This window comes from Bombina bombina, chromosome 7 (genome assembly GCF_027579735.1).
Source record: "Bombina bombina isolate aBomBom1 chromosome 7, aBomBom1.pri, whole genome shotgun sequence".
Taxonomy (NCBI): Eukaryota; Metazoa; Chordata; class Amphibia; order Anura; family Bombinatoridae; genus Bombina; species Bombina bombina.
Window position 1 is genome coordinate 547,508,696 of NC_069505.1, and position 13,462 is coordinate 547,522,157.

Here is a 13,462-nt window from a genome sequence, read left to right on the forward strand (position 1 = left end):
TAATGAGAGCCTTTCCCGAACAATCCTGTTTTTTTCGTCACTAATCGTGGTCGGTGTTTCCGCCATTGTGAAGCTCTGATCCAGTTCGGTCAATTCTGCGATCAGCTCTCTCCTCGGCCGGTTGCTGGCGTACCCCCCTCTGCTTTCAAGTAAATCCTTTAGGGTTGTACGCTTCAATTTTTCGTAAGCGCTCTCCATCCGTTCTGTACCTCTCCTAGGAAATCCAGGAAAATCCCGCCGCTGCCGCCAAATGTTACGGTTACCCTTAGTCTCGCTGAGAGATGGACCGCTTAGTAGCCTGGATCCCTATTGCTAAAGAGGGGAGAAGCTGCTTTCCATAGTATTCTATATGAGTCTCGCAAATATAGAATAATCTCCCTTAGCTGCAGTACAGCTAGGATACCCTTCTGCCCACAAAAACGAGTCAACGCTGCGATTGAGGGTCAAAACAAGAACTCAGGACTGGGATGCCCAGCCTGCTTTTTATTAAGGTTACATGCACACAGGGCACTCCCAGGGGGAGAGGGGGGGAAGCACAAAATCCCCCATCACACATTTAGATAGAGAGCACTGTCCTTTGACAGGCCACAATAGGATTACAGTACTTAAGATAACAAGTTTACAAGTTCATCTTATCAATTAGCAGTCTGGCTCCAGAGGTGATTAGACAATAGTTTCTAAAAGCTGAAAAAAAAGAGTTAACTCTTTATGAAATGAAACTTGTTACGGTTTTCTTGGAGCCCTTCTTAGGCGCTGGCTTGCTGGTTCAGGCATTGCTGCTGGGAAATAAGCTTTTCACAACAAAATAACTAATGCTTCTGTAACAGCTATATTGGTCACTGATTTGTTTTTGTCTTGTTTTTGAATGTCAGAAATGTATATTTGTGAATGTTGAGATGTTATATTGGTTTCACTGGTAAAAATAAATAATTGAAATGGGTATATATTTGTTTTTTGTTAAGTTGCCTAATAATTATGCACAGTAATAGTCACCTGCACACACAGATATCCCCCTAAAATAGCTATAACTAAAAACAAACTAAAAACTACTTCCAAAAATATTCAGCTTTGATATTAATGAGTTTTTTGGGTTCATTGAGAACATGGTTGTAGTTCAATAATAAAATTAATCCTCAAAAATACAACTTGCCTAATAATTCTGCACTCCCTGTAGTAATACCATTGCAATCCATTGTTTGCTTTTGCAGACCCTGTTGCTTCCTAAAGTGTTAATGACCTTTAAGGACCAGTAAAGGGATAAAAAGGTAAAAAAAAAAATGAATTGTGCATAGCTGCATTTTAAGTTTAAATAGAATCAAGTTTGCAATATGCTTCTATTAGAAAAATTGATTCTAGTAAATGTTATTTCTGTTTTTTAGTGGCATATGCTGTAAGGTAACTGCACTAGTAGTCAAACACAATGCTAATAGAAGTATATTGCAAAAATGCTTCTATTTCAAATTTAAATGCACCTGGGCAAATTTCAATTTTAACCTTTTTATCCCTTTAACCCCTTGAGTGCTAATGGCGGCTCTGAGTCGTTGCAGAGTTTCTACACCTTAGTCATCTTAAAGTCTTACCCTAGATTAAGCTGCAAACTAGAATTTAACATTCTAGTTAACAAATACTATTCAGAAGTTCAATAGTTCATGTGGTAGAGAGGGAATCTAGTAAATTGATACATAATAGATACAAATATATAATTGTGAATGTTTCTATATAGAATATTGCATAATTCAAATATTACATTTAAAGAAAGCATTAGAAATACTATTACAAATCTAAATTCGAATTTTTCAAAAATAATATTTTTGAATGTAGTCATAAAATTCGAAACCGGACATTCGAAAATCAAATGTTAGAATGTTATGTAGATACCTTGTCTCCTACCTTGTATATAGGAGGAGGTTTGTGTTTATGATCGTCCTGAATCTTTTGCTGTCATTGAGTAATGGTTAGCTGCTGGGTAAGGGTGTGTAGTGGTGCTCTAAGGTTGCGCAGCCATTGAAATACATCAGGTACGGGAATGAGAGAAGGAAGATCAGGAAAGGGTGGTATATGGTACCTGTACTTGGCATAGAAGAGAGATATTCCATAATATGCATGTTTTTGGTTGTTATATGCATTTTCGGCAAGGGGTAAATGTGATCTATAATAATGTAATGGATATGAGTAAAAAGATACACTTAATTAAGGTTTCACCCAGTAGCCTTCCCTCTGGCATTTTGTTTTTTTTCATACTTGGTAGACAGACTAGACTGTCTCAAAATGTAGTAATCATGACATGACCTGGTAAAACCAGCATGGACACTTACTTTGTTATATGTAGATGAGTGTCACAAACCATATGAACATTGATGGAATAAAAATGTTTTTTGTTACAGAACATTTCCTCACACTCCTTAGGAGGTTTCAAGGCAACGTAAGTGCAGTCTATGGCCCAAAAATTATTAGGAATTCCAGCAATTGCATCTAATTTAAATGTCTTGAGAAGGTTGGCTGACTCATTCGACTCTCAACAATGGACAATGAAAACATCCTGTGGCCATGAAGTGTAACATGAACAACAGTGTTAACATAGCAGTCACAAAACGGATATAGCTACCCCTGATATTCTGAGAGAACTGCAACAAGCAACAGGTTTTCAATCAACTATATGCTGTGGCGTCTTCTAGAGTGTACTATCACATAATAAATCTGCACAGCTTATCCAGGCAAGATCGATTCCACTCTGCAAATATAGGTTAGAAAGAGCACTTACAGTTATTGTGGTGGGCTGTCGCCACGGTGTTCAGTATTCCTATTGATTCAGAAGCGTGTGTAAGCAACCGGTAATCTCTATGTCATTCCGAATGGCTGTGTATCCCTACAGCCTGCACGCCGTAATACGGTACCTCCTCCTTCTCTTACTCCACTCCTGGTGCCCAGTGGGAGCCCTCAATGAACGTAGATTCCACAACAACAAATACCCAGAACGGCTCAAGCTGGTACGTGTAAAAAAAGGGGGTACTTTATTTGAAAAAATATATTAAAATATACAAAAGACCACAAGCAAGTAACCAGCTACTGCTATATTAAAAGCTTAGGCTACAACCTCTGCCGGAGTGACGTCACTGACGCGTTTCATGTTTTCCCGTAATCATAGTTAACACCACTGTGCCTCCCTCTTCCTTTTAAAAGTTGAGTAACAGGTGTTGGCCTCATTCGGATAGATCCCTACAATCAAGAGAGATGATGTCACTAATATACTCAGAAAAAGGTACAGGCATATTATAGGAATTTACTGTGTTGATCCCATCTTTATACCATTCATTACCTAGTATTGCTTTATACATTAAGAGCATATCTATACAAATTTGGACACATGTGTGTTAACAGCATAAATATCAAACCTTGAATCATATGCAAAATAATACAATTTTACATATCTATTTTTTAACCATATTGATTTCATAAATACATTTTTCAAAGCAATGTGATTATATACATGTTTACAACATATTCTAGCCTGTGAGATATCTTTAAACAATTAATACTTCTTTATGAGGATAATCTTATATCACTTCAGTATGTAAACAAAACAACCCTTGTTAAGATCCTTATTATTTGTCTGAATTATAATAAAGGATCTTATTGATGTATACAGAACATATTAGGAACATTCATTCTATTACATATTGCAAAGTGTCTGGTTTCTATTTGACTTATGTTTAACCAATTGTTTTTCATAATATCAAGATCATACCATCCTACACTTAGAACATTATTCCACCATTGGAGGTCCTGGTAACACAATATTCACAGCTTGCAAAATCAACAATAGTAAACGCTAAACTATTCCTATAGAATAGTCATGATATATATATACATTGCAATGCAAAAGTAAAACAGGTTTTAGTTAATAGAATTGATATTAAAATTAAAGTTATTGCTACTTGGATATTAACAGGCACATGAAAATGGACTATATCACAAGCTAGATATATCTAACTTGAACTTAAATTCTGTTCCCAATGATTTATAAGGTCAAAGGTAGAGTTAAAACCTTTTGGGATACAGGTTTGTAATGAAAAAAATCCAAAAAGCCTCTCTACAGTATAGGATCTTAGTCCTATCTCCACCTCTCTTTGGGGTAACATAATAACAAAGTTGGTAGCTAATGCTGAGCATTTCTTCCCATTGTCAATGTTGTTAAGATGCTCTCTGATTCTGGACCTCACCTCTCTGGTGGTGAGGCCCACATATTGCATTTTACAGCACGTGCAAGAAACCAAGTACACCACATAGCTCATAGAGCAGTTAATACACTGTAGAGTATTGTATTCTTTACCCATGGTATAAGAGGCAAATTTATTTGTGACTTGAATAAAGTCACAGGCTTTACACCTTTTATTGCCACATCTGAATTTTCCATTGTGTATTAACCAAGAGCTTCCTTAACCCAGGAATGTTATAAAGATTAGATCAACACAGTAAATTCCTATAATATGCCTGTACCTTTTTCTGAGTATATTAGTGACATCATCTCTCTTGATTGTAGGGATCTATCCAAATGAGGCTAACACCTGTTACTCACCTTTTAAAATGAAGAGGGAGGCACAGTGGTGTTAACTATGATTAGAGGGAAAAAACTAAGCGCGTCAGTGATGTCACTCGGGCTGAGGTCGTAGCCTCAGCTTTTAATATAGCAGTAGCTGCTTACTTGCTTGTGGTCTTTGTATATTTTAATATATTTTTTCAAATAAAGTACCCCCTTTTTTACATGTACCATCTTGAGCCTTTCTGGGTATTTGTTGTTGTGGAACACTGTTAACATTCCAGGGATGGCTCTTGTTTAAAAGGTCACTGGTTCTAAACCTTCCTGTGTTTCATAAAAAATCAAGAAAATTGATTACCATATCATATGAAATCTCTGCAATATTTTACAGTCTGTAAAGTTCATCCAGACTGCAACAGGACAGCGAATTGAATGTGTCTTTGTAGGGCAAGGTCTTCCCTTTTGCTGTAGGGCAAGATACTAACTAAGCATCTGAATGCCCATGCCTACTTAATGATGTATAATATATTGATATATTGTGCTCACAGTATCTATAATGTGAATTTACATACATTACAAAATGTACTTACATTTCAGAAGAAATCAGGATTGTTCTCTGAGCAATACCCGTTTAACAGTTTCAGCAACAGGTGGTCCATCCAGTCAGTTAGACATATTACAGGTGGGCACAGACAAAAAGCAACATCATTTTAACATAATTGGCAGCTACACTGGCCCATCAACTGTGTTCAACTCAAGTGCTGCGATTTGTAGTTGAAATCCGGCTTGTGACGTGAATGTGTTTAAAGGGACATGACACAAAACTTTTCTGTCATGATTCCAATAGAGCATACAATTTTAAACAACTTTCCAATTTACAACAGGGAGACCTCATTCACACATTTTGTGTCACTGTCTGCTTTGTGTGCAGCAGAGATACCTCACTCACACATTGTATGTCTGCTGTGTGTGCAGCAGGGAGACCTTACTCACACATTGCATGTCTGCTGTGTGTGCAGCAGGGAGACTTCACTCACACATTGTTTGTCTGCTGTGTGTGCAGCAGGGGGACCTCACTCAAACATTGCGTGTCACTGTCTGCTGAGTGTGCATCAGAGAGACCTCACTCACACATTGTGTGTCACTGTCTGCTGTGTGTGCAGCAGGGAGACATCAATCACAGATTATATGTCTGCTGTGTCTGCAGCAGGGAGACTTCACTCACACATTATACTGTATGTCTGCTGTGTCTGCAGCAGGGAGACCTCACTCACACATATGTCTGCTGTGTCTGCAGCAGGGAGACCTCACTGTGCTTAGAGTTACAACTTTTTCCAAACCTGATGCCTACTGTATTAATATAAACAACTTCCAAGTAACACATATATAATATATGCCAGGCTCTTCTTTCACTAAGGTGCCTTGATGTATGTGTATGTATTATATAGAACCGTAAAGACAATTGGGTGGGACTTTATATATGTGTAATCCTATCATATGCAAGTTAGCTGCTTAAAGGGGAATACTGGTATTATAATGTTCCTCTTTCAAATTCCTCTTGGTTTATCCACAGAAGTAGACAGCACCATATAATGCATGTGATGTGTGTTTGTGGGAGGAGATGCATTTTTTATCAAACTTATTTTAGATCATATACATAATTTGCGCATGCCCACTGATTTCCAGTAACAGATAAATGTGCATGCTGCCAGACACATACTCCCACTGCCTGATACACGCAGTCATACACACTGACAGGCAGTTAAACTCACTGTCAGGTATGCTATTGCACGGCAGATAAAATTGTAATATAAATAAATTCCAACTATTGAGTCTTTTACCAGGATTGACTTCCCGAGTCTGAGAGCCAAACAGTATAAGCTCCCCTACCGCCCAATAGCATGTTAAATGGGGAATATATAACGTAGTGCCTGCTTAACATTACAATAAGGCTAATGACTGCCATTTCATACTGTGCAGAAATAGAAGCCAATTCTACTAAGCAGCCTAGGTTGCCCACCGCATTGACAGTTACTCTGTTAGGCGAAACATCTTCTGTCTACCGCTGAAATATACTGGTTTTCTATCCAGTTTGGCATCTTCCATTTTAAACATGGCCATTTTCTGAAGCAGATTGGGAGATCAGTGAGAAGGAGCTAGAACATTGCAAACATTCAAGCCGTAACTGATCTCCTTCTCACTGATCTTCTTCCAATCTGCTTAAGAAATCAGCTGTGACTCACATGGAGGGTGCTTTCTCCTACTGATTCATGCTCCATTTGCGCTAAGGAAGTTGCAAGCGCTGCTCCACCTCACGAGTTCCCGCACTTTGTATTTAGTGCCGGAACTCACAGGTGGTATTTTGTATTGCTGAGATCCTGAGTACCGTCAATAAAAATATATAAAACATACCCCAAGAAAGTCCCTTCCAGCCGCCGTTTACCATTATTCCAGGTGTCGTCTGTGTGCAGTGTAGAATGCTGTCTCACATTATACAGCGCCCCTTGTACACTCCAATAAAATATTCCCTGTTAATATAACAAATTCAGTTGTGCTTTAAAGAGGTGCCGGTATGCCGTGCAGAGGTGCCGGTACAGCGTACCATTGTGTAACAGCAGAAAAAAGCCCTGTATATATATATATATATATATATATATATATACATACATACATACACTTATACCTATGAGGTCCATTTTTCAAGCTCCGTATGGAGATTGAGGGCCTGTGTTTCTGGCGAGTCTTCAGACTCACCAGAAACACAAGTTATGGAGCAGGGTGTCAGGGTTTTTTCCTGACTTGTTTGCCATGTGCTGCTGGCAGCCATTTTACTCACCTCTCTTCATGACTTGGTGGATTGTGGGGGATGCTGCTCACTTCCTGCACTTCCTTTTATAGCCAGACTGGTTTACATCATCCATGTGAGACAGGATGCAGTCTCAGAATTGTGATGTCATTACTTATCATTTAAAGGGCCTCTGTTCAGTATGCTTTGTCCTTGCGTTGTCTCAGACCTGTTTGTGAGAGCTCCTGTGTATTACCTGGCTGTCAGATGTCCTTCCTGGTTCCTGATCCCTGGCTTGTTCCTGACTCTGCTGTTCTCCTTGTTCCTGATTCCGGCTCGTCTGACTACTCGCTTTGGCTCCTGACTCGGCTTGTCTGACTACCAGCTCTGGTTTTGATTCCTGGCTTGTTATTTGACTTGTGGACTTTTTATTATTTTTTGCTATTAATAAAGGTGTGATTATTTTTGCACTTCTCGTCTCAGTCTGATTCCTGACACCCTGACATTACGCAAGGACCATGAATCCTGATGGTGCTAATAATTCACCTTTACCTGCCATAATTTCCAGGATGGATAAACAGGATCACCGCTTGGATCAATTTGCACTAGACCTGCAAACCCTGCTGACTCGCACTGCACATTTGGATCAAAGTGTCCAGCAAGTTATGGCTGCTTCTGTTTCCGCTGCTGCACCTATGCCTACCAGGAGCATGTCCTGTTCTGCACCTCTACCTCAGCGATATGGAGGCAATCCTAATCATTGCAGAGGGTTTTTGAACCAGATGGGCATTTACTTTGAGATGTTACCTCAGGCGTTTCTCTCTGACAGAGCTAAGGTGGGATTTCTCATCTCATTACTCTCTGACACAGCTCTTGCCTGGGCTAATCCCTTGTGGGAGACTAATAAACCTGAATTACCCTGAATTTGTGGCCTCCTTTCGAAGGGTATTCGATGTTCCAGCTCGCTCCTCCTCTGCTGCTAAACTACTCATGTCCATTCAGCAAGGTACAAGATAGCTATACTGTAAAAACCTAATCACTGAAGGGGGCGCTCAAGATGCAGTATAATCATTAATCTAGAACAAAAGTATATATGATGGGGCAATGTTAAGCTATCATAGATGAGTATATACACAATAAAGGCAGAAAACAGTAAATTCTTAGATACTGTAGTGAAAATACACTTGCAATTGTGAAAAATTAGACAGTCCTTTATATGTTCTTCAAAGGATAATGATTGCTGTAGCGGCTGCCTCCTCCTCACTGGATGGTCCAGGTGGTACTATATAAGATAAAACAGAATGGAGGGGCGCCTCATGTGTGGTATCATCTATTAATTAACAACGAGTCACAGAACTATTGCCAAATGGGTACTCACAAATTTGGAGAGCACACTTATGTGCTGGTAGGGGCGGGCTGCAGAATTAGAAAGGTGTGACAGCTCACCCACTTGAAGGCGCTCTTGGCGTAAGATGGTGGTGATATTCCCAGAGCACACCAATGTGCTTGTAGAAGCAGGCTGCAGATTGGTAGAGGTGTGGCAGCTCACCCAAACTCTAGGTATCTTGATATTTGTATGATAATGTGTTCCCTCAGGTGCTGGGCTGGTCTCTCATAGGTGAACAATGGCAGATGGTGGGTAGAAATGAATCCACTCAAAGGATAAAAGATATATCCAAATTTATTTAAAAAAGCATAAAAGTTTAAAAACAACAGCACAATGATTGCTGATGAGAGTGGATAACAGGGTGTCCAATAATCACCCAATCATGCAACGCGTTTCACGGTGCACAGACCGTTTCATCAGGCATAAAAAATCATAATAAATCATGCTACCCTTCACTGCCTTATATACCTCACTAATGAACAGAACAAAACACCTCTTTTTGCTGGAGAATGATTGATGTGGTACACCTGTGTGGGTTAGTCCAAATCACTGGCCTAGAAGTGAAAAATCCCTCTTGACTCTGTAAACACTCACCTATGTTTGCATTTATTAATCTATTCTCTGCAGTACAATTATCTGGTGGAATAAACTTCATAACTAATCATTGTTATTAAAAAGCTCCAAACTAGTGAACATGTAAATAGGTTCCCTTACTGGGATAGATGATCCCTCCCACCCCTTTTATTTTACACATTTGAGGTGGTATAACCCTTCCAAAGATATTTTGGGAGTCTGTATTTGACAACACTATGATTGATGTGGTACACCTGTGTGGGTTAGTCCAAATCACTGGCCTAGAGGTGAAAAATCCCTCTTGACTCTGTAAACACTCACCTATGTTTGCATTTATTAATCTATTCTCTGCAGTACAATTATCTGGTGGAATAAACTTCATAACTAATCATTGTTATTAAAAAGCTCCAAACTGGTGAACATGTAAATAGGTTCCCTTACTGGGATAGATGATCCCTCCCACCCCTTTTATTTTACACATTTGAGGTGGTATAACCCTTCCAAAGATATTTTGGGAGTCTGTATTTGACAACACTATGTAATGAAAAGTTATATCGAAATTCGTGTCAATTTAAATGTTTACTTCAATTTGTCTAGTTTAAACTACTAGTAGCAACTAAAACTGTATAATTCCTACTTTGTTATGAACACATACAGATCGTGTAGCGGTTCTATGTTGTTATTTACTAGCCTGAACACTCTTATTCTATTGGTCAAAGTGGCCGCGTGACGTGGAGGCCGACCGCCACCACCCACTTGTTACCCAGAACCAGTAGTTGTTCATATTGTCATTTGACAGGGTGCCGTCTATGATAGACGCCCCCTGAGTCTCTAAGATTTGACAGTCTGCTTTGAAGCCATCTCAGTGGTCCACTGACCGAACATGATGGCTAGAGTTCCGTTTACAAGCCCCAATCGCAACAGCCAAAAAGCCCTTCTTATAGAAGTATAGAGATCGTCAGCCTCGCAACCGTAGTTGCGGAAATATCTGATTTGTATGCAATGATAACCCAACCGAGGACCTGCTTACAGTTTTCCTCAAAAGTGGGTGTGTGTGTAGCCTGGCCAATCACTTTCTTAATCCGGATTGCAGTTTTCCTCAAAAGTGGGCGTGTGTAAACTAGCCAATCACTCTCTTAGTGCAAATTAGTTTGTGATTGGCTGACATGTCAGTATGGGCATAGCGATTGTTGCGATACTCGCAACAGTGTCACTCTAGTTCTTTATTGTAGAGTGTGTTATATTGTTTGTATGGATTGGGAGTAAGTGATTTTCCTTTTTTACTACGTGTGTGTTACAATATTATTGTCGTTTCTCAAACCGCTATATAATGAACTTTGTGTCTTGTGTTTCTATTCGCTGGCATTTCTTTCATTCTCTGGCTAATTGCCTACCAAAATCTTTATATAATACAATACATGGCCTAACTTGACCAAATTACATTTCTAAAGTCTTATTAAGTTTACAAGTGAGTATATTCCTAATAACTGGTATATGTCCAGGAGGATATATCCAGGGGGATATAATTGATTCCAAAAAAATGCAAGTTGCGTTATGCAATGTAGGATAAAGGATGATAGACTAAACCTATAAAGTGAAATGTGAGGTGTAGTGAATGTGTATGGAATGTCATCATGCTGGAATAATGGGGAAAATGGGGGGAAATACTGGAGTGAGAAAAAAGATAACTTAGTTAACGAATTAATAAAATGGACTAGAGGGAAGATTCATCTGTGAGAGGTTGAACGGGAAATATCTTAATATAATAATGGATTGTAATTTAATCTCATAGTGATACTCGTGAAAAACTTATAGTGATGGATTTATAGTGATAATCTGGAAGATCTTGGTAGGAAAAAGAAAAATCTATTAAAAAGATAATTGGATAGAAAATCTATCACGGGGATATCGTAATAATGGGTGCCAGGACCGGGGAACAATAGTAATAGACAATATAGAGAATAGTAGATAGTAAGACTAAAGGGGTGACTAAAGTGTATGTAGGGGTGAACTAAACTAAAAGGCTGCCAAATCAATAACTTCATTTAAGCCGGAGGGAAACAGAGACTGGAATTTATAAATCCAATATGTTTCCCTCTGGCGTAGACGGGTGTACCTATTATAACCTATTTTGTGGGGAATGTGTTCGAGTGGAGTGATAGAAAAGGTGTGTTGATGTCCATAATGTTGGATGGTGCTGTGTCTTGAAATACTATGTTTGAGTGATTGTTTTTTTATATTTCTTAAGTGCTCACTCCATCTCGTGCGTATCTTCCTGCAGGTGCGGCCCAAATATTGAAGGCCACATCTGCAGGTCAATACATAAATAACATAATCTGTGCCACAATCTATCCTATTTTTTATGGTAAATACTTCCCCTGTCGTATGACATTTCACAGATGTTTGTCCATGTGTTATATACCTACACATATGGCAACGTGATTTGTTACACCTAAAAGCTCCTATCTTAAAATTCTTGTTTATATTAAGTGTGGGCTGATGTATACGATTTCTCTTGGAAATCACAACTTTACTTGGGGCCAGTTTTTGTTTCAGGGTCGGTGCTCTTCGGAATACTACACGTGGATTCCTGGTGATACTATGTTTCAGAATTGGGTCTTTCATTATAATAGGCCAGTGTTTTTTCAAAGTTTTCTTTATATAGGTGTGTTGTGAATTAAATTGTGTAATGAAAAGTGGTTCCTTGGGATTGTTATTAGATGATATGGTCAAATTTTGATATTTAGGGGTAAGGATATTCTGTCTATCGACATTCCTTGCCTTCAGAAAGCTGTCTTCTGTTAATTGGGCAGGATAGCCTTTTTCTTTAAATCTATTACATAAAATTTCTGACTGTTGATCATATCGGGTTAGAGTGCTACAATTCCTTCTAATCCGCCTAAACTGACTGTAGGGGATGTTGGTCTTCCAGCTGTTGAGGTGATTACTTGAAAAGTGTAAGAAGTTGTTGCTATCAACTTCTTTAAAAAAGGTGGAAGACACAACATCCCCCACAGTATTCCATTCAAGACAGACGTCCAAAAACTCTATTTTTTCACTCTGTATGTTGTATGTGAAGGAGAGGCCCATATTATTTGAATTTAAATGGTTCACAAATGATATAACTTCGCCTGTGGTGCCTTCCCAAATGAAAATGAGGTCATCGATGTAACGGCCATAGAATACCAGGTTTGCCTCCCAGTTAGTGTTGTAGATGTACGTGTCTTCAAAAACACCCATGAAGAGGTTAGCGAAACTGGGGGCAAACCTGGTACCCATGGCCGTACCCTTAATTTGTAGGAAGAAGTCATCCAAAAATTGAAAATAATTATGTGATAAAATGTGTTGGATGCAAATCATAATGAATTCTTGTTGAATAGAAGGTAAATATATGTCATTCTCAAGGTGATGTTTGATGGCATTAAGCCCCAAAGTGTGATCTATATTAGAATAGAGTGTCCCTACATCGCACGTCAGCCAGAGGGTACATTCTTTCCTTTTGACATTTTTGAGCTTATTTAATAGGTCTGTGGTGTCTCTAATATAAGACGGTAACTTCATAACGTATTTCTGCAAAAGTAAGTCAATATATTCAGAGAGACGGTCAGTGGGGCTATTGATTCCTGAAATGATAGGTCTCCCTGGCGGTTTTATTCAACTTTTATGTATTTTTGGGAGGTGATAGTAAAATGGGATACTGGGGTGATCTGGTAAAAGATATTGTTTTTCCTTTTTGTTTAAAATTCCTTTATGGAAACCGTCTAAGATTAGATTTTTGAGAATTTTACAGAATTTTAATGTAGGATCACTATCTAGTTTCCTATAATACTCTGTGTCGAGTACAATACGTTTGGCCTCTGTGATATAGTCAGGATAATCCTGTAGGACTATCCCGCCGCCTTTGTCCGCTTGACGTATTATTAGATTTTTATTTGCCATCAGGCTGTTAAGGGCTTTCTGTTCATTAGGCCAGATGTGTCCAAGTTTACTTTTACCATTTATTTTAGCCTTTTTATGCTGTTTATAAGCTGGTTTATTCAGGTCATCTAACACCAGTTGTTGGAAGAGATCAATATATGATCCTTCCTCTCTCGGAGGATTAAAAGTGGACTGGGGTGCAAGATCAGTTTGCACAATCTGTTCAAATAGATCGTTTGCTAAATTTGTGGTGTCAGTATAA